Source organism: Entelurus aequoreus, linkage group LG19 (assembly GCF_033978785.1).
Source record: "Entelurus aequoreus isolate RoL-2023_Sb linkage group LG19, RoL_Eaeq_v1.1, whole genome shotgun sequence".
In the NCBI taxonomy this organism is placed as follows: Eukaryota; Metazoa; Chordata; class Actinopteri; order Syngnathiformes; family Syngnathidae; genus Entelurus; species Entelurus aequoreus.
Window position 1 is genome coordinate 6,600,808 of NC_084749.1, and position 20,000 is coordinate 6,620,807.

General features: G+C 35.6%; 1 protein-coding gene across 2 annotated transcripts in view; it reads left to right on the forward strand.

The window, feature by feature from the left end:
• The window catches only part of LOC133635040 (insulin receptor-like), a 212,595-nt gene that overhangs the window by 136,765 nt on the left and 55,830 nt on the right, over positions 1-20,000 (forward strand). The gene's annotated exons all lie outside the window — the stretch shown is intronic.

Here is a 20,000-nt window from a genome sequence, read left to right on the forward strand (position 1 = left end):
GCAAAAAGCCATTATCGGACATCCCTAGTTATAACACTGAAACACCCTCAAAAATAGTCCATCTGCAGTCAGCAGTGTTTTAGCTACTTCTAAATCACTAATCCTCCAAATAAATTCAGTTTCTTACAAGTAGCATTATCACTGGAGGACGAAGAATAGCTAAACATGCTTCACTACACACCGTAGGAGGATACAATAGCTCACCGGCGTCACAATGTAAACAAACGCCATGGGTGGATCTACACCTGACATCCACTGTAATGATACCAAGTACAAGTAGTCGATACTACTATGATTACATCGATATTTTTTATCATCACAAAATCTTTTTTTCCTTTTAAAAAAAATCATATTATGTTTATAAAGTCAGTAAATACGTCCCTGGACTTTGAATATGACCAATGTATGATCCTGTAACTACTTGGTATCGGATCGATACCCAAATGTGTGGTATCGTCCAAAACTAGGGATGTCCGATAATATCGGCCGATAAATGCGTTAAAATGTAATATCGGAAATTATCGGTATCGTTTTTTTTATTATCTGTATCGTTTTTTTTAGTTTTTATTTTATTTTTTTTATTAAATCAACATAAAAAACACAAGATACACTTACAATTAGTGCACCAACCCAAAAAACCTCCCTTCCCCATTTACACTCATTCACACAAAAGGGTTGTTTCTTTCTGTTATCAATATTCTGCTTCCTACATTATATATCAATATATATCAATACAGTCTGCAAGGGATACAGTCCGTAAGCACACATGATTGTGCGTGCTGCTGCTCCACTAATAGTACTAACCTTTAACAGCTAATTCTACTCATTTTCATTCATTACTAGTTTCTATGTAACTGTTTTTATATTGTTTTACTTTCTTTTTTATTCAAGAAAATGTTTTTAATTTAGTTATCTTATTTTATTATTTTTTTAAAAAGTACCTTATCTTCACCATACATGGTTGTCCAAATTAGTCATAATAATGTGTTAATTCCACGACTGCATATATCGGTTGATATCGGTATCGGTTGATATCGGTATCGGTAATTAAAGAGTTGGACAATATCGGAATATCGGATATCGGCAAAAAGCCATTATCGGACATCCCTATCCAAAACTAATGTAAAGTATCAAAGAAGAGAAGAATAAGTGATTATTACATTTTAACAGAAGTGTAGATAGTACATGTTGAAAGAGAAAATAAGCAGATATTAACAGTAAATGAACAAGTAGATTAATAATAAATTTTTTACAGTTTGTCCCTCATAATGTGTAGAAAATAATAGGTGTATAAATGACACAATATGTTACTGCATACGTCAGCAGACTAATTAGGAGTCTTTGTTTGTTTACTTACTACTAAAAGACAAGTTGTCTATTTTATTTAAGGACTAAATTGCAATAATAAACATATGTTTCATGTACACTAACATTTTTTGTTCAAATAAAGACAATAATGAAATTTTTTGGGGTCCCCCTTTATTTAGAAAAATATGAAAATACATGTTGATTTACACAACCCTGATCTGAGGTTGCAGTTAAAAAGAGAGAAGTTGTATGAGAGCCACACTGAGGAGGTTGTAGTTAAAAAAAAGAAGTTGTATGAGAGCCACACTGAGGAGGTTGTAGATAAAAAGTGAGAAGTTGTATGAGAGCCACACTGAGGAGGTTGTAGTTAAAAAAAAGAAGTTGTATGACAGCCACACTGAGGAGGTTGTAGATAAAAAGTGAGAAGTTGTATGAGAGCCACACTGAGGAGGTTGTAGATAAAAAAAAGAAGTTGTATGAGAGCCACACTGAACCTGCTTGTGTGTAAGAAATGCTGAGTCAGCATCGTCACGAAGTCTCGCTCCCTTCCGTCCAATCATCTGCCAGCTGCTGGCCAATCACTCTTCACACTGCAGCCTCGCTGGGATATTTGGATGCTTCCGTCTTCAAAAGAAGAACAAGAAAAACAAAGGGCTCCTTGTTTGTGTTGACTCCGGGTGGGAGTGCTAATCATGTCAAGGAGGTCATGACAAAAAGTGGGTTTCAGCTCACCGCAGTTTGCAATTTTTAGCTTTTAAAATGTCAAACGTTTGGAAAAGTGTTCCAGAATAAAATGGAGGGTTTAGCAGAGACAAGGATGGAATGATAAATAGTCATGCATGGGGCTGGGCGATATGTGGAGTTTGTAAGATATACTTTTAAACAAGAGAATGGTAAATAGACACTATTTCCACATTCACCCATTCACAAAACACATTCACACACTGATGGCCATGCGAGGCCCTAACCACCACCCATCAGGAGCAAGGGTGAAGTGTAGGGCTGCAACAACTAATCGATTAAAATCGATTATTAAAATAGTTGCCGATTAATTTAGTCATCGATTCGTTGGATCTATGCTTTGCGCATGCGCAGAGATTTTATTTTTTAATAAACCTTTATTTATAAACTGCAACATTTACAAACAGCTGAGAAACAATCATCAAAATAAGTATGGTGCCAGTATGCTGGGTTTTTTCAATAAAATACTGGATAGGATAGAAATGTAGTTTGTCTCCTTTATCCGATTATTAAGCGATTAACCGAAGTAATAATCGACAGATTAATCAAAATAATAATCGACAGATTAATCGATTACCAAACTAATCGTTAGTTGCAGCCCTGAAGTGTCTTGCTCAAGGACACGACGGATGTGACGAGGTTGGTAGAAGGTGGGGATCGAACCAGGAACCCTCAGGTTACTGGCACGACCACTCTCCCAACTGCGCCATGCAGTATATATATATATATATATATATATATATATATATATATATATATATATATATATATATATATATATATATATATATATATATATATATATATATATATATATATATATATATATATTATATTAATAAAAGTACTGTTAATACCCATCTTGACTAACTGGTTAATAAAAGTGTTTCCAGTACACTTGTCATTCACTACAATTTCAGTGAATCTCGCTCAAAAATGAATATATTTATATGTATACTTTCATCGGAAAATATATCGAGATATATATCAAATATCGAGTTTAAGTAAAAATATATCAAGATATATATCGAATATCGAGTTTAAGTAAAAATATATCGAGATATATTTCGAATATCGAGTTTAAGTAAAAATATATCAAGATATATATCGAATATCGAGTTTAAGTAAAAATATATCGAGATATATATCGAATATCGAGTTTAAGTAAAAATATATCGAGATATATTCGAATATCGAGTTTAAGTAAAAATATATCGAGATATATTTCGAATATCGAGTTTAAGTAAAAATATATCGAGATATATTTCGAATATCGAGTTTAAGTAAAAATATATCAAGATATATATCGAATATCGAGTTTAAGTAAAAATATATCGAGATATATATCGAATATCGAGTTTAAGTAAAAATATATCGAGATATATTTCGAATATCGAGTTTAAGTAAAAATATATCGAGATATATTTCGAATATCGAGTTTAAGTAAAAATATATCGAGATATATTTCGAATATCGAGTTTAAGTAAAAATATATCGAGATATATATCGAATATCGAGTTTAAGTAAAAATATATCGAGACATATTTCGAATATCGAGTTTAAGTAAAAATATATCAAGATATATATCGAATATCGAGTTTAAGTAAAAATATATCGAGATATATTTCGAATATCGAGTTTAAGTAAAAATATATCAAGATATATATCGAATATCGAGTTTAAGTAAAAATATATCGAGATATATTTCGAATATCGAGTTTAAGTAAAAATATATCAAGATATATATCGAATATCGAGTTTAAGTAAAAATATATCGAGATATATTTCGAATATCGAGTTTAAGTAAAAATATATCGAGATATATTTCGAATATCGAGTTTAAGTAAAAATATATCAAGATATATATCGAATATCGAGTTTAAGTAAAAATATATCGAGATATATTTCGAATATCGAGTTTAAGTAAAAATATATCGAGATATATTTCGAATATCGAGTTTAAGTAAAAATATATCGAGATATATTTCGAATATCGAGTTTAAGTAAAAATATATCGAGATATATTTCGAATATCGAGTTTAAGTAAAAATATATCGAGATATATATCGAATATCGAGTTTAAGTAAAAATATATCGAGATATCAAATATCGAGTTTAAGTAAAAATATATCGAGATATATTTCGAATATCGAGTTTAAGTAAAAATATATCGAGATATATTTCGAATATCGAGTTTAAGTAAAAATATATCAAGATATATATCGAATATCGAGTTTAAGTAAAAATATATCGAGATATATTTCGAATATCGAGTTTAAGTAAAAATATATCAAGATATATATCGAATATCGAGTTTAAGTAAAAATATATCGAGATATATTTCGAATATCGAGTTTAAGTAAAAATATATCGAGATATATTTCGAATATCGAGTTTAAGTAAAAATATATCGAGATATATTTCGAATATCGAGTTTAAGTAAAAATATATCGAGATATATTTCGAATATCGAGTTTAAGTAAAAATATATCAAGATATATATCGAATATCGAGTTTAAGTAAAAATATATCGAGATATATATCGAATATCGAGTTTAAGTAAAAATATATCGAGATATATTTCGAATATCGAGTTTAAGTAAAAATATATCGAGATATATTTCGAATATCGAGTTTAAGTAAAAATATATCGAGATATATTTCGAATATCGAGTTTAAGTAAAAATATATCGAGATATATATCGAATATCGAGTTTAAGTAAAAATATATCGAGACATATTCCGAATATCGAGTTTAAGTAAAAATATATCAAGATATATATCGAATATCGAGTTTAAGTAAAAATATATCGAGATATATTTCGAATATCGAGTTTAAGTAAAAATATATCAAGATATATATCGAATATCGAGTTTAAGTAAAAATATATCGAGATATATTTCGAATATCGAGTTTAAGTAAAAATATATCAAGATATATATCGAATATCGAGTTTAAGTAAAAATATATCGAGATATATTTCGAATATCGAGTTTAAGTAAAAATATATCGAGATATATTTCGAACATCGAGTTTAAGTAAAAATATATCAAGATATATATCGAATATCGAGTTTAAGTAAAAATATATCGAGATATATTTCGAATATCGAGTTTAAGTAAAAATATATCGAGATATATTTCGAATATCGAGTTTAAGTAAAAATATATCGAGGTATATTTCGAATATCGAGTTTAAGTAAAAATATATCGAGATATATATCGAATATCGAGTTTAAGTAAAAATATATCGAGATATCAAATATCGAGTTTAAGTAAAAATATATCGAGATATATTTCGAATATCGAGTTTAAGTAAAAATATATCGAGATATATTTCGAATATCGAGTTTAAGTACAAATATATCAAGATATATATCGAATATCGAGTTTAAGTAAAAATATATCGAGATATATTTCGAATATCGAGTTTAAGTAAAAATATATCAAGATATATATCGAATATCGAGTTTAAGTAAAAATATATCGAGATATATTTCGAATATCGAGTTTAAGTAAAAATATATCGAGATATATATCGAATATCGAGTTTAAGTAAAAATATATCGAGATATATTTCGAATATCGAGTTTAAGTAAAAATATATCGAGATATATTTCGAATATCGAGTTTAAGTAAAAATATATCAAGATATATATCGAATATCGAGTTTAAGTAAAAATATATCGAGATATATTTCGAATATCGAGTTTAAGTAAAAATATATCGAGATATATTTCGAATATCGAGTTTAAGTAAAAATATATCGAGATATATTTCGAATATCGAGTTTAAGTAAAAATATATCGAGATATATTTCGAATATCGAGTTTAAGTAAAAATATATCGAGATATATATCGAATATCGAGTTTAAGTAACAATATATCGAGATATCAAATATCGAGTTTAAGTAAAAATATATCGAGATATATTTCGAATATCGAGTTTAAGTAAAAATATATCGAGATATATTTCGAATATCGAGTTTAAGTAAAAATATATCGAGATATATTTCGAATATCGAGTTTAGGTAAAAATATATCGAGATATATATCGAATATCGAGTTTAAGTAAAAATATATCGAGACATATTTCGAATATCGAGTTTAAGTAAAAATATATCAAGATATATATCGAATATCGAGTTTAAGTAAAAATATATCGAGATATATTTCGAATATCGAGTTTAAGTAAAAATATATCAAGATATATATCGAATATCGAGTTTAAGTAAAAATATATCGAGATATATTTCGAATATCGAGTTTAAGTAAAAATATATCAAGATATATATCGAATATCGAGTTTAAGTAAAAATATATCGAGATATATTTCGAATATCGAGTTTAAGTAAAAATATATCGAGATAAATCGAGTTTAAGTAAAAATATATCGAGATATATTTCGAATACCGAGTTTAAGTAAAAATATATCGAGATATATATCGAATATCGAGTTTAAGTAAAAATAAATCGAGATATATTTCGAATACAGAGTTTAAGTAAAAATATATCGAGATATATATCGAATATCGAGTTTAAGTAAAAATATATCGAGATATATTTCGAATATCGAGTTTAAGTAAAAATATATCGAGATATATTTCGAATATCGAGTTTAAGTAAAAATATATCAAGATATATATCGAATATCGAGTTTAAGTAAAAATATATCGAGATATATTTCGAATATCGAGTTTAAGTAAAAATATATCGAGATATATTTCGAATATCGAGTTTAAGTAAAAATATATCAAGATATATATCGAATATCGAGTTTAAGTAAAAATATATCGAGATATATTTCGAATATCGAGTTTAAGTAAAAATATATCGAGATATATTTCGAATATCGAGTTTAAGTAAAAATATATCGAGATATATTTCGAATATCGAGTTTAAGTAAAAATATATCGAGATATATTTCGAATATCGAGTTTAAGTAAAAATATATCGAGATATATATCGAATATCGAGTTTAAGTAAAAATATATCGAGATATATTTCGAATATCGAGTTTAAGTAAAAATATATTTCGAATATCGAGTTTAAGTAAAAATATATCGAGATATATTTCGAATATCGAGTTTAAGTAAAAATATATCGAGATATATTTCGAATATCGAGTTTAAGTAAAAATATATCGAGATATATTTCGAATATCGAGTTTAGGTAAAAATATATCGAGATATATATCGAATATCGAGTTTAAGTAAAAATATATCGAGACATATTTCGAATATCGAGTTTAAGTAAAAATATATCAAGATATATATCGAATATCGAGTTTAAGTAAAAATATATCGAGATATATTTCGAATATCGAGTTTAAGTAAAAATATATCAAGATATATATCGAATATCGAGTTTAAGTAAAAATATATCGAGATATATTTCGAATATCGAGTTTAAGTAAAAATATATCAAGATATATATCGAATATCGAGTTTAAGTAAAAATATATCGAGATATATTTCGAATATCGAGTTTAAGTAAAAATATATCGAGATAAATCGAGTTTAAGTAAAAATATATCGAGATATATTTCGAATACCGAGTTTAAGTAAAAATATATCGAGATATATATCGAATATCGAGTTTAAGTAAAAATAAATCGAGATATATTTCGAATACAGAGTTTAAGTAAAAATATATCGAGATATATATCGAATATCGAGTTTAAGTAAAAATATATCGAGATATATATCGAATATCGAGTTTAAGTAAAAATATATCGAGATATATATCGAATATCGAAATTAAGTAAAAATATTAGGGGTGTAACGGTACGTGTATTTGTATTGAACCGTTTGGGTACGGGGGTTCGGTTCGGTTCGGAGGTGTACCGAACGAGTTTCCACACAAACATATTAAGCTAAGCTAAAGTCTTAACAAGCTGCTCCGCTTCTTTCTGCCTCTGTCTCTGTCAGTCCTCTACACAGCACCCAGCATTGTCACACCCACACAACCATCTGATTGGTTACACACAGAGCGGTAACAGCCAATCAGCAGTGCGTATTCAGAGCGGTAACAGCCTATCAGCAGTGCGTATTCAGAGCGGTAACAGCCTATCAGCAGTGCGTATTCAGAGCGGTAACAGCCAATCAGCAGTGCGTATTCAGAGCGCATGTAGTCAGTGCTTAGCGTTTAGCACAGGGGTCACCAACGCGGTGCCCGCGGGCACCAGGTAGCCCGTAAGGACCAGATGAGTAGCCCGCTGGCCTGTTCTAAAAATAGCTCAAATAGCAGCACTTACCAGTGAGCTGCCTCTATTTTTAAAATTGTATTTATTTACTAGCAAGCTGGTCTCGCTTTGCTCGACATTTTTAATTCTAAGAGAGACAAAACTCAAATAGAATTTGAAAATCCAAGAAAATATTTTAAAGACTTGGTCTTCACTTGTTTAAATAAATGCATTAATTTTTTTACTTTGCTTCTTATAACTTTCAGAAAGACAATTTTAGAGAAAAAATACAACCTTAAAAATTATTTTAGGATTTTTAAACACATATACCTTTTTTACCTTTTAAATTCCTTCCTCATCTTTCCTGACAATTTAAATCAATGTTCCAGCAAATTTATTTTTTTATTGTAAAGAATAATAAATACATTTTGATTTAATTCTTCATTTTAGCTTCTGTTTTTTTCGACAAGGAATATTTGTGAAATATTTCTTCAAACTTATTATGATTCAAATTCAAAAAAAATATTCTGGCAAATCTAGAAAATCTGTAGAATCAAATTTAAATCTTATTTCAAAGTATTTTTAATTTCTTTTAAAAATTTTGTTCTGGAAAATCTAGAAGAAATAATGATTTGTCTTTGTTAGAACTATAGCTTGGGCCAATTTGTTATATATTCTAACAAAGTGCAAATTGGATTTTAACCTATTTAAAACATTTCATCAAAATTCTAAAATTAATCTTAATCAGGAAAAATTACTAAAGATGTTCCATAAATTATTTTTTTTAATTTTTTCAAAAAGATTCGAATTAGCTAGTTTTTCTCTTCTTCTATTCGGTTGAATCTTGAATTTTATAGAGTCGAAATTGAAGATAAACTATGTTTCAAAATTTAATTGTCATTTTTTTCGTGTTTTCTCCTCTTTTAAACCGTTCAATTAAGTGTAAATATCATTAATTATAAATAATAACAGAGTTAAAGGTAAATCGAGCAAATTGGCTATTTCTGGCAATTTATTGAAGTGTGTATCAAACTGGTAGCCCTTCGCATTAATCAGCACCCAAGAAGTAGCTCTTGCTTTCAAAAAGGTTGGTGACCCCTGGTTTAGCAGGTAAGCATCAGGCAGCGGACTCTCCCCAAATGATAATAAACACCTCCCAGTCAACTACTAGTAACATCACTATGAGCCCGTTGACCTTCTAGAAACATAAACGGCAGCTCAGCTCGCTCGCAGTCCTGGCTTGAGGTGAAGGCTAATTCACTTTTAGCGTAACGTTAGCTCATTTTGCGGTGTGTGTGTGTTATGGACAGCAAAGCCCTGTCTGTCTGTTATTTCACTTGACCTTTTTCTGTGTTGATTGAGCTGTGTTGAAGCAGCAAAAAAGGACATTATGTTAAATGAAGAGTTTCTGTCTCTGATAGTTGATATAATAATGTAAGTGCATCATTAAGCCTACATGAACTCCATGGTGTTCAGGGATGAATAGTCTCTCCTATTGCACCATTTTTTCAGCTATAGTTACATTAATCATTAGTAATGCAGCAGCCTAGTTTTGAATGGCAGGGTCCCTGCTATCACATGTTGATACAAATATAACATTTACATAATACAAATCAACTACAGGCTTCCCAAATGCTGTAATAAAATAAGCATGATGAGTTGACTTGGAACTGTTTAATGTTGCACTTTTTATATGTAGAAGAAAAGTTGTGTCATTTTATTTAATCTGAGCAACAACTTGAGGCAGTTTAATGTTGATTAACGTGGGCAGAATTATTATAGTGTTCCCAATGTTAAAAGGATAAAGCCATTGTTTACAAATTTGGTAAATAAATAACCAAAAAATGTATATTTTGTTGTTTTCATACTGTACTGAAAATGAACCGAACCGTGACTTCTAAACCGAGGTACGTACCGAACCGACATTTTTGTGTACCGTTACACCCCTAAAAAATATATCAAGATAAACAGGTATATGGAATATCGAGTTTAAGTAAAAATATATCGAGGTATACTTTTTCGTCCGTATCGCCCAGCCCCTAGTCGTGCAAAACCACCATTTTCCTAGTGGATTAGTCATCAACGACTAGTCCGGGGGTCGGCAACCCGCGGCTCTTTAGCGCCGCCCTAGTGGCTCTCTGGAGATTTTTCAAAAATGTATGAAGAATGGAAAAAGATGAGGGGAAAAAAAAATCTATTTTTTTGTTTTAGTATGGTTTCTGTAGGAGGACAAACATGACACAAACCTCCCTAAATGTTATAAAGCACACTGTTTATACTAAACATGCTTCACTGATTCGAGTATTTGGCGAGCGCCGTTTTGTCCTACTTATTTTGGCGGTCCTTGAAGTCACCGTATAGTTTGTTTACATTTATAACTTTCTCCGACGTGTTTTATGCCACTCCTTTTTCTGTCTCATTTTGTCCACCACACTTTTAACGGTGTGCGTGAGTGCACAAAGGTGAGTTTTGTTGATGTTATTGACTTGTGTGGAGTGCTAATCAGACATATTTGGTCACTGCATGACTGCAAGCTAATCGATGCTAACATGCTATTTAGGCTAGCGATGTGTACTGTTGCGTTTGACCAGATGTTCCTCCAAGTGGGATGTAAAACGCTGGTCAGTCCCAAGTTACTTAGATGACACATAAACTGATCTTTAATATACACCAATCACAGAATAGGTATTTATCATATTTTATTGTCAAATATTTGAGAATAGAGACCAGCCTCGAACAACACATCCAAAATGCGTAGCCCCAGTTGATCTGAAAAGTTCCCGGAAAGCCCTCTCCTCTTCAGTATCTCCCCCCGCCCTCACTTGTCTCACCTCAAACACATGCTCATTGTCTCTTATCTTGAGTCGGCCTGGGAAGCACAGGAAGGAGGAATTCCTCCTCTCTGCCTTCTACTTCAAGGCCGGCCCAAGTGCGAGCACTTTGTCATGGGATGAAAAGAAAAGCAAAGAGTACAATATGGAACATTAGCTATATGTAATATGACTATGAAAATTAATAAGTAACACAAAATATGGATATATGAAGATATATATAAATCTCTCAATTCCCCCTTCAGATCTTATCCAAAAGATCTCTCCTACGAGAGCAACACCTCTAAAGCACGCCCTACATTAAAGTAGGTGCTGTTTTGGTTTTCGAGCAAGCTATCGATAAACAATCAAACCATAGTTACATGGGAGAGAGAAGGAGGGAGTCAACGTCAATGTCGTCATTGTCAGGGAAGGAAACTAACAGTCCTTGAAAGTCACCACTATGCTTGACCCCCTTCAGTGACATAGCAAGCCCAGAACCAGGGTGGGGTTGACCTTTGACAGCTCTAACAATGATCCGGGTGCATAGAGACCTAGCACAAGGGGCAATAAAGCATCCGCATGAGGTTATGACGGCCAAGAAAACTCCAATGGAGACCAGGGCCGACTTAATTAGGTCAGACCACCTGCCAAAGGTGTTATGAAGCCAATCTTTAAAGGGGTCAGAGACACCGGAAACTTCAGTAAGTTCTTAGGCTCTGAGGCCTTCTAAGGCGCTCTGGACCGAGCCAACGGGGGCAGCATTGTTAGGAATGAAGGTACAGCATTGGTCACCAAACATTGCACACACACACCTTCTTCCTTGGCTAGGATGCGGTCAAGGGCTATGCGGTTCTGGATGGCCATGAGGGAGGTCGGGGAAAGTTGTTCAGCAAGTCCCTCAACGGCGTCACGAGTCAGGTTGGTCAGTCTCAACAGATTATAAAAAACATAGTTAATGCGTTCTACATTTTTAGTAGCAGTCACAGGGAAAATAGCACCAATGATAGGAAGGTTCTCGAAACCTGCACAGGATTCACACCACAATTTGTGTTGTGAGGGGACCCCTCTTGGTTGTCCAATTGCATCAAAGTAAACACCATCAGGGTTTCTCATCAGATCAAAGGAGCCCTTTACACTCCTTCGAGATAAAACATGGCGGCGTCGGCGAGAAGTTAGAGAGGCCGCTGAGACAGGAGTTACAAGGGGAGTTAATTTGGTACCCACTAGGGTGAGTGGGGTCACCAGTCTAACCATAGCACAAAGCCCTACGGATAACTTTGGGATTCTAATGTACAATCTGTGCTCCCCACAATACCAGAATAAGTCAGCTCGTGCCCAGGGGCCTATCCTTGAGCCATCTATCAGTGTGGTGCACCAGGAAGGGTTAATGTCACCCAATTTGTTGGGGGACGAAGAGGGTCCTTTGAATTGAAAACACGTGTAATTCAGCTTTTGGGCCACAAATGGAAGAAGTCGGGTGGAATTGTCAACAGGAGGGTACACACTAGCCAACAAATCGCACCCTGGTGGCGTGGGTTCAGAGAACAAGGAAATAAGACAGTTTGAGCCATTTATGTCAGTCAACTTAAAAGGAGCGGGGTAAGTGTGGGGAAAAGGACGTCCAGCGGAACAAGCAACACAGTCACCCAGGTTTTGGCATCCACCTGAGCCACAGGTTTACCTGTACCCGCTCCTAAGGTCAAAGTTACCAGGCCTTCGGTGGTGATGTCATTAGCACGCACAGATGTGAGAGCCTTTGAAACACCACCAAGGTGGGGTGGTACTTTAGGTGCTACAGAGGGTGTAGAGGTAGTTAACGCCCTCTCAAGGACATTAATTGTAATAATTCCTTTAGAGTCTGTATCAGTCAGGTCAACCCCCAAAACAACATAAAAGGGACGATGGGCACCACTTACCATAGTATGTTGTCTGCATCCGACACCGATGGTTCAGGGTTGAGTCGTCACAAATATAGAGGTTATTACCACGGTAATAGCTATTGTGTCCCCCGTAATTAATCACACTGCATAGGTCAAAAAATAAGTCTTGCTATCCTCTTTGACCCAGTCTATTTAAAGTCCGCTGTTTGTTCTTAGACACTTGTCAGTCACTGTCGTCAGGAAGGAAGAACTGAGACACAAAGACAGTAGAACACGCCCAAGCACCAGTCCGTCAGGGAACACTACCGGGTGTGACATCCTGCTTTTCGTCTATCAAAATCAGAGTAATTCAGGTAACGAAACGGGGATAAACATCAAACTTTTCACTTAATATAACGACACAGATAGTTATGCTGAAAACAAGCAAGAGAAATTGGATAACTTCGAGTATAAAGGCTGGTCTCAAATAAGGATATACAATATAGAAGTTAAAAAGAGTAATATAGGTAGAAAATCTCTCTCTCAGCGTCGTCTTCTGGGCTGTAGGATTATGTGTGTGTAATTAAAGCCTCGCTCTTCTATGACACTAAAAATGAGTCGTTTTCTGCTCCCGTTCTTCTTCAGCTGCCTCAGGCTCAAAAGGCGCTGCTGGGGGTCGAGTGGGGCAGATGTAGTGGCGATGTCAGCAATGACATCCGCTGGTAATCTGTCAGGTTCTTCAGCAGGAGTGTAGAGGGAGAGGTGGTACCAGGTGTCCCCTTTTCCAGCTAATCGAAGGGCGTGAGACGTCCGTTCCACGACCTTGAAGGGACCAGTCCACCTGAGCTCCGTCCACTTGCGTTTGATGACCTTGATCTTGACCCTCTCAGCGGGCGGAAGGGAATCTGTACAGAAGAACTGGCACACAAATTCTGCAATTTTTTGTGTAAAATACCATTTTGGTTTTACGCTGAGTCCTCCTTCCATGGGGGGCTGCTGGTCCTGTGAATGGCTGACCTGTATGCAGCTCATAGGGTGAAAAACTCAAAGGGCGGTAAAACAGTTTTATTCACGAACCTTCGAATGATCATTAACGCTAATTGCAACATGTCAATCCAATTAAATTTGGTCTGTGCACAGATTTTAGCCAATTAGTTTTTAATATTCTGGTCCATCCTTTCAACCTTACCTTGGGACTCAGGATGGTACCCCAAACCTGTGTTCTAGTCCGAAAGCCTTTTCGACCAAGGCTAAGTTGAGGTTTTTTTTTTTAAAAATGGTTGCCGTTGTCTGACCTAATCTTTTTGGGGAAACCATGTCGGGGTACTAGGTCATTCACAAGTCACTTAATTACTGATGTTGCATCCTCTTTTGAGGCTCTTGTTGCTTCCGGCCAACCACTGTAATTGTCAACACAAGTCAGTACGTACCTTTTCCCTTGTACCGTATTGATCATATCAGTGAAATCAAAGACTATACATGGTTCACCCTCACCTCTTCCACATTCTAAATTTGATCTACTAAACTTCTATCGATGTGTAAAATCGTTATTTTCAAATTAGAATTAGTTATAACTTCTTACCCACGGGAAAAATGTTAAAACTATGGAATGTGTCAGAGTCGGATGATTGTCAATTTTGTTCCAAGGAGTCTGTATCTACCCTCACTCACCCCCTTCTGTTTCTGAAAAAAAAGACTGTGTTAGTAATACTATCACTTTCAGAAACATCTAAGAAAAAGGTCAACTAATAGCCAAGTAGCGGAGGACAAGTCATGTTTGAGGCCAATGATAGTCTCTTTAGCCTCTGTGGTCCACTGGGGGGTGGTGTTAGGGTAGGGGACCCCTTAGCAATATCGCAAATAACTCAAACTCCACTAAATATGCTTATATTTTATATTGTCACAAATACTAGAAAAATACTACCCTTATGGCGGATGCTTTATCAATAGTATTTTGAAATTTTACCACACCTGGTGGCCCCAATAATTGATTAAGTCAAGCTCATGTTGTAGAAAGTCGAATGATGCGGACACGTTTGTTACTGAATACTTTCTATCAGACTTCTGCCATGGCAACTTTGTGTATGTAATGAGCAACTATAATTATTTGATATGCTTAAATGTGTAATGTGTCGTTTTAGCTCAGCTGTTGTGTAGCTGCTAGCTCCTCGTAGCCTACAGGTGTCTAAAGTGCAGCCCATAGTTATGTGTTTAACACAACAATGTGCTAAACCTAAACAATTGAAAATGTGGTATTTGGGTGTCGGTGTAATGTTTGGCAGCTACGCCGTGTCTTATCATTGCACCTAAGTTCTTTGGTTTTGTAGGTGAGACAGAGAGCAAGTGAACAATGTGGGACACAATTGTGTCCATCTTATACCATGCTAGTTGTTTCAAAGATAGGTCAACATGAGCAACCACACCTTGAGTTCCAACATATATAAATGTACAGAGGAGTTAAAGGTCTCCTGGTATGAGTGTCTAACTGGTGATCATAACATATGGCGAGTCGGGTGGCAGAACACACGGAAGCATCTCAGCCAGTCAGGGTTTTCACTGTTAGAGCAGTTGGATGTCAGCCATTCCTGTTGTTTCAGGCTGTGGTAGGAGCCTTGGTAGTGGTGTCGCAGCTTGGTGGTTAAGCCGTCAGGTAACACCAGGAATGTTCCTTCTGTGCGATTTGAATGTCAGGGTACAGTCTGTAAAGGAGGTCCAGCAATCTGAACCGGAAGTGGTTTGGTGACAGGTAACCTTGTGACCCCAGTGAAGCCTTCGACCTTTAAAGAGGAAGCACACAGTTTCTTTGGTACCTCTGCATTCAGAATCGAATGGGTGGCGCCAGTGTCAATCACGAACTGATAACATTGTCGTTGACACTCATGTCCAGCAGGGGGCCAGTCTGTATCTCCTGCTGGGGCTCCTGCGGTGGGCGTCCTTTGCCACGCTTTTGTGTTCGTTTGTTGGCACTACGGAACCTTTCCCGCTCGAAAATGTTCACGACTCCAGTGACCAGGCTGGTCACAGCCGAAACAGTTTCCACCCCGGACTGGCTTTGAAGCATCGTGTTGTCCACCACCCGAGTCCAACCGTCTGGTCGCACGTCTGTTGAGGATTCTTTCCTCCACCTGTTGGAACTCAAAAGCAAGGTCACCCACTGCTGAATATATCCTAGCTGATCTTTGACCTTTTGGTTCTTTTAACCTTTTATTTTCAGCGATCTGTAAATTAAGGAGTTGCTTCCTTGCTGCTCTGTCATTAGCCTTATCATCCTCATCTTGAGGAAAGAGACTGCGCATAGCAGTAGCTATGTTTGTAACGTATGGTGTTATCGGTGAGGTCGAAGATTCAGCCATTAATCCTACTTGTTGTTCTGTATTTTTGCCATCTTGTGTGGAAACACAACGATACAAAATGCTTCTAAAGTCTCCTATTGATTTCTTCCCATTTCATTCAAACAACTAAACAAACAAACAAATAAACAAACTTGCAGCTAACCACAATCAACAGCATACCATTTACGAATACCTTCATTTGTCACTTTCTCATCTTTTCTTCACTTTCGTTTTCCTTTACAAACAACATCCTGTATCCATCTCTTCCTTACACTTCACACAATGTTTCTATTTTCTGTTCTCCTAGAAACCATTCACATAACGTAAGGTTATAAACATCCTTTTCCCATATTTTCTCAAACCATCCTCTTCACCCTCAATCTTCCTTCACCTGCTCTCTTTTTCTCTCTCTCTCCTTCTCACTGGAGTAGGGGGCGGTGGCCTAGTCAAAGTCTGGGCGGGTCGTTTGAATTGTCTTGCGCATGCGCGGCAGGCAAAACACCAATCAGTCTAGTCTGTCCTATTTGTCTCATTAATCATCGCTTCTTTTGCTGCATTTCGTTTTTCCACGTAATCCCCGTTTACTTTTATCATACGCTAAACTCTTAAATTCTCGAGCACCAACCCTGCTCTTTTTTTTCTCTTGACCATTTTCACCAGCGCACACACACACACAAGCACGTGTAAGCACTCACGCACACACAAGCAAGTGCCTACAGCCCTACGCACACACACCCACGCACACGTAAGCACTCTCTCTGCGTTTCACTTTACCATAAAACTTCCAGTTACTTTTTTATTTTATTTTTTATTTTACCTGACGTTTGAGTTCACAACTTTTCGAGTATTGTAAACTCCCTCTTAACCCTTTCAAGGAACGTTCTCTTTTTTTCTTTTTAAACTCTACTTGCTAATTCCATTGTCGACAACAGTGCATTCAATTGATTATTAAACAGTAATGATTCATCACATTTTCCCCAGCCGTCATCACATTCTTTTCTGTCACACTCCTTGGCCATTGTGTCTATTTTTCCTTAATTTTAGCGCACACTAAAGTGTCGCCCGGACCTCACAACCGGGGAATCTTTATTGTATTTATTACAAATGGCCTCCAGCCGTGGAATTTATCATATGGTACAGAAGGGCCTCCTCCCGTACGTTTCTTAATTTTAACGCACACGTTAATGCCGTAGGGAACTCGCAACCAGGGAGTATTTATTGTATTTTACAAATGGCCTCCGACCCATCCTTAATTTGTGTGCACATAAAAATGTCAACAGGGATCTCACAACCGGGGAGTATTTACTGTACCATATGATGGGCATCCAACCCGTTACTCTTTTAGGCGGCGACCAACTACCCAGGGTGAGCCACACCCAACTATTAGTTCACTCGTCAATGAAACTGCCCGTCACGGTAATCGAGACACAATGACGTGAGTTGACCACCTATTTACAATTTTAATGCAATGGCAGGCTCGGCAAAAATGCAATCAATCTATCAAAATCACCATTCTGTGTCTGGGGTACAAAGCAGTGTTTAACTTACAGACTTCTGGGCAGACTCCTAATGCAGATTTTATCTAAAAAGAAAGGTTCTGCTTACCTTGAATTATGTTTTGGCCATGTGAGTCTGTCCAGAAGATTGCAAGAGAAGGTCCAATTGTCAGCGTGTCATCTCGGACGAAGCCCCCAAATTGTTGCGTTTGACCAGATGTTCCTCCAAGTGGGATGTAAAACGCTGGTCAGTCCCAAGTTACTTAGATGACACATAAACTGATCTTTAATATACACCAATCACAGAATAGGTATTTATCATATTTTATTGTCAAATATTTGAGAATAGAGACCAGCCTCGAACAACACATCCAAAATGCGTAGCCCCAGTTGATCTGAAAAGTTCCCGGAAAGCCCTCTCCTCTTCAGTATCTCCCCCCGCCCTCACTTGTCTCACCTCAAACACATGCTCATTGTCTCTTATCTTGAGTCGGCCTGGGAAGCACAGGAAGGAGGAATTCCTCCTCTCTGCCTTCTACTTCAAGGCCGGCCCAAGTGCGAGCACTTTGTCATGGGATGAAAAGAAAAGCAAAGAGTACAATATGGAACATTAGCTATATGTAATATGACTATGAAAATTAATAAGTAACACAAAATATGGATATATGAAGATATATATAAATCTCTCAGTACACATTGCATCATTATGCCTCATTTGTAGCTATATTTGAGCTCATTTAGTTTCCTTTAAGTCCTCTTAATTACATTTATATCTCATGACACATGTAATATGGCTTTTAATTTTTTGCGGCTCCAGACAGATTTGTTTTTGTATTTTCGGTCCAATATGGCTCTTTCAACATTTTGGGTTGCCGACCCCTGGACTAGTCGATTAGTCGGATAATACAGCTTGCACATATTTATTGGCTCAAATTTTTCCATCGACTTTTAAACGCGGCTTAAGTTATTTTAAGCATTTGATCGCGAGCAACAAAGATGACTGATTAATTCATGAATATTTATTTATACTGTCATAATAATTGTATATAAGTTATCACACAACTTGTTTTCTATGAGTTGAGGTTGCCCTGCGATTGCCCGGGTTACTTACCACTGCTGCTTACAAAGCTGTCTTCCATCTTATCAAGCAGAAGGCGGACAGCTGGTGAATCTCCATTGTGTGCCATGGAATGCGCCGTAGAGGTGTCGGTTTCTCAAACCCATTGTGTACGTGTTGCATTGCAAATTGACGCAGCTTTAAATCGTACTTGAATCGATGTCGGGCTGCAACAACTAATCGATTATAAAAATAGTTGGCGATTAATTTAGTCATCGATTCGTTGGATCTATGCTATGCGCATGCGCAGAGGCTACTTTTTTATTTTTTTATTTTATTTTTTTCTAAACTGCAACATGTACAAACAGCTGAGAAACAATCATCAAAATAAGTATGGTGCCAGTATGCTGTTTTTTTTCCAATAAAATACTAGAAAGGATAAAAATGTAGTTTGTCTCTTTTATCCGATTATTAATCGATTAATCGAAGTAATAATCGACAGATTAATCGATTATCAAATTAGTTGTTAGTTGCAGCCCTAAATTGATGTAGACAAAGTTTAGCTGCTGACTTTGGCTAAAATGAAAGTTATTTTTCGCACAACTTCGTCTCACACTTGCTAGCTAGCTAGCGGGGGTGCAGGGTTTTTTTGTTGTTGTTTTTTTCCCCCCATAAAAAAATACAATCATGTGTGCTTACGGACTGTATCCCTTGCAGACTGCATTGATATATTATATAACAGAAAGAAACAACCCTTTTGTGTGAATGAGTGTAAATGGGTGCACTAATTCTAAGTGTATCTTCTGTTTTTTATGTTGATTTAATAAATAAATAAAAAAATGCAAATTATTTTTTATTTTTTATTATTATTTCTTGTACGGCCCGGTACCAACCGATCCACGGACCGGTACTGGGCCGCGGCCCGATGGTTGGAGACCACTGTTGTAAAGCATCCAGGGTTGGAATTGGGGGTTAAATCACCAAAAATTATTCCTGGACGTGGCCACTGCTGCTGCTCACTACTCCCCTCACCTCCCAGGGGGTGATCAATGATGATGGGTCAAATGCAGAGAATAATTTGGCCACACCTAGTGTGTGTGTGTGTGTGTGTGTGTGCGTGTGCGTGTGCGTGTGTGTGTGTGTGTGTGTGTGTGTGTGTGTGTGTGTGTGTGTGTGTGAGACAATCATTGGTACTTTAACTTGAACTTGA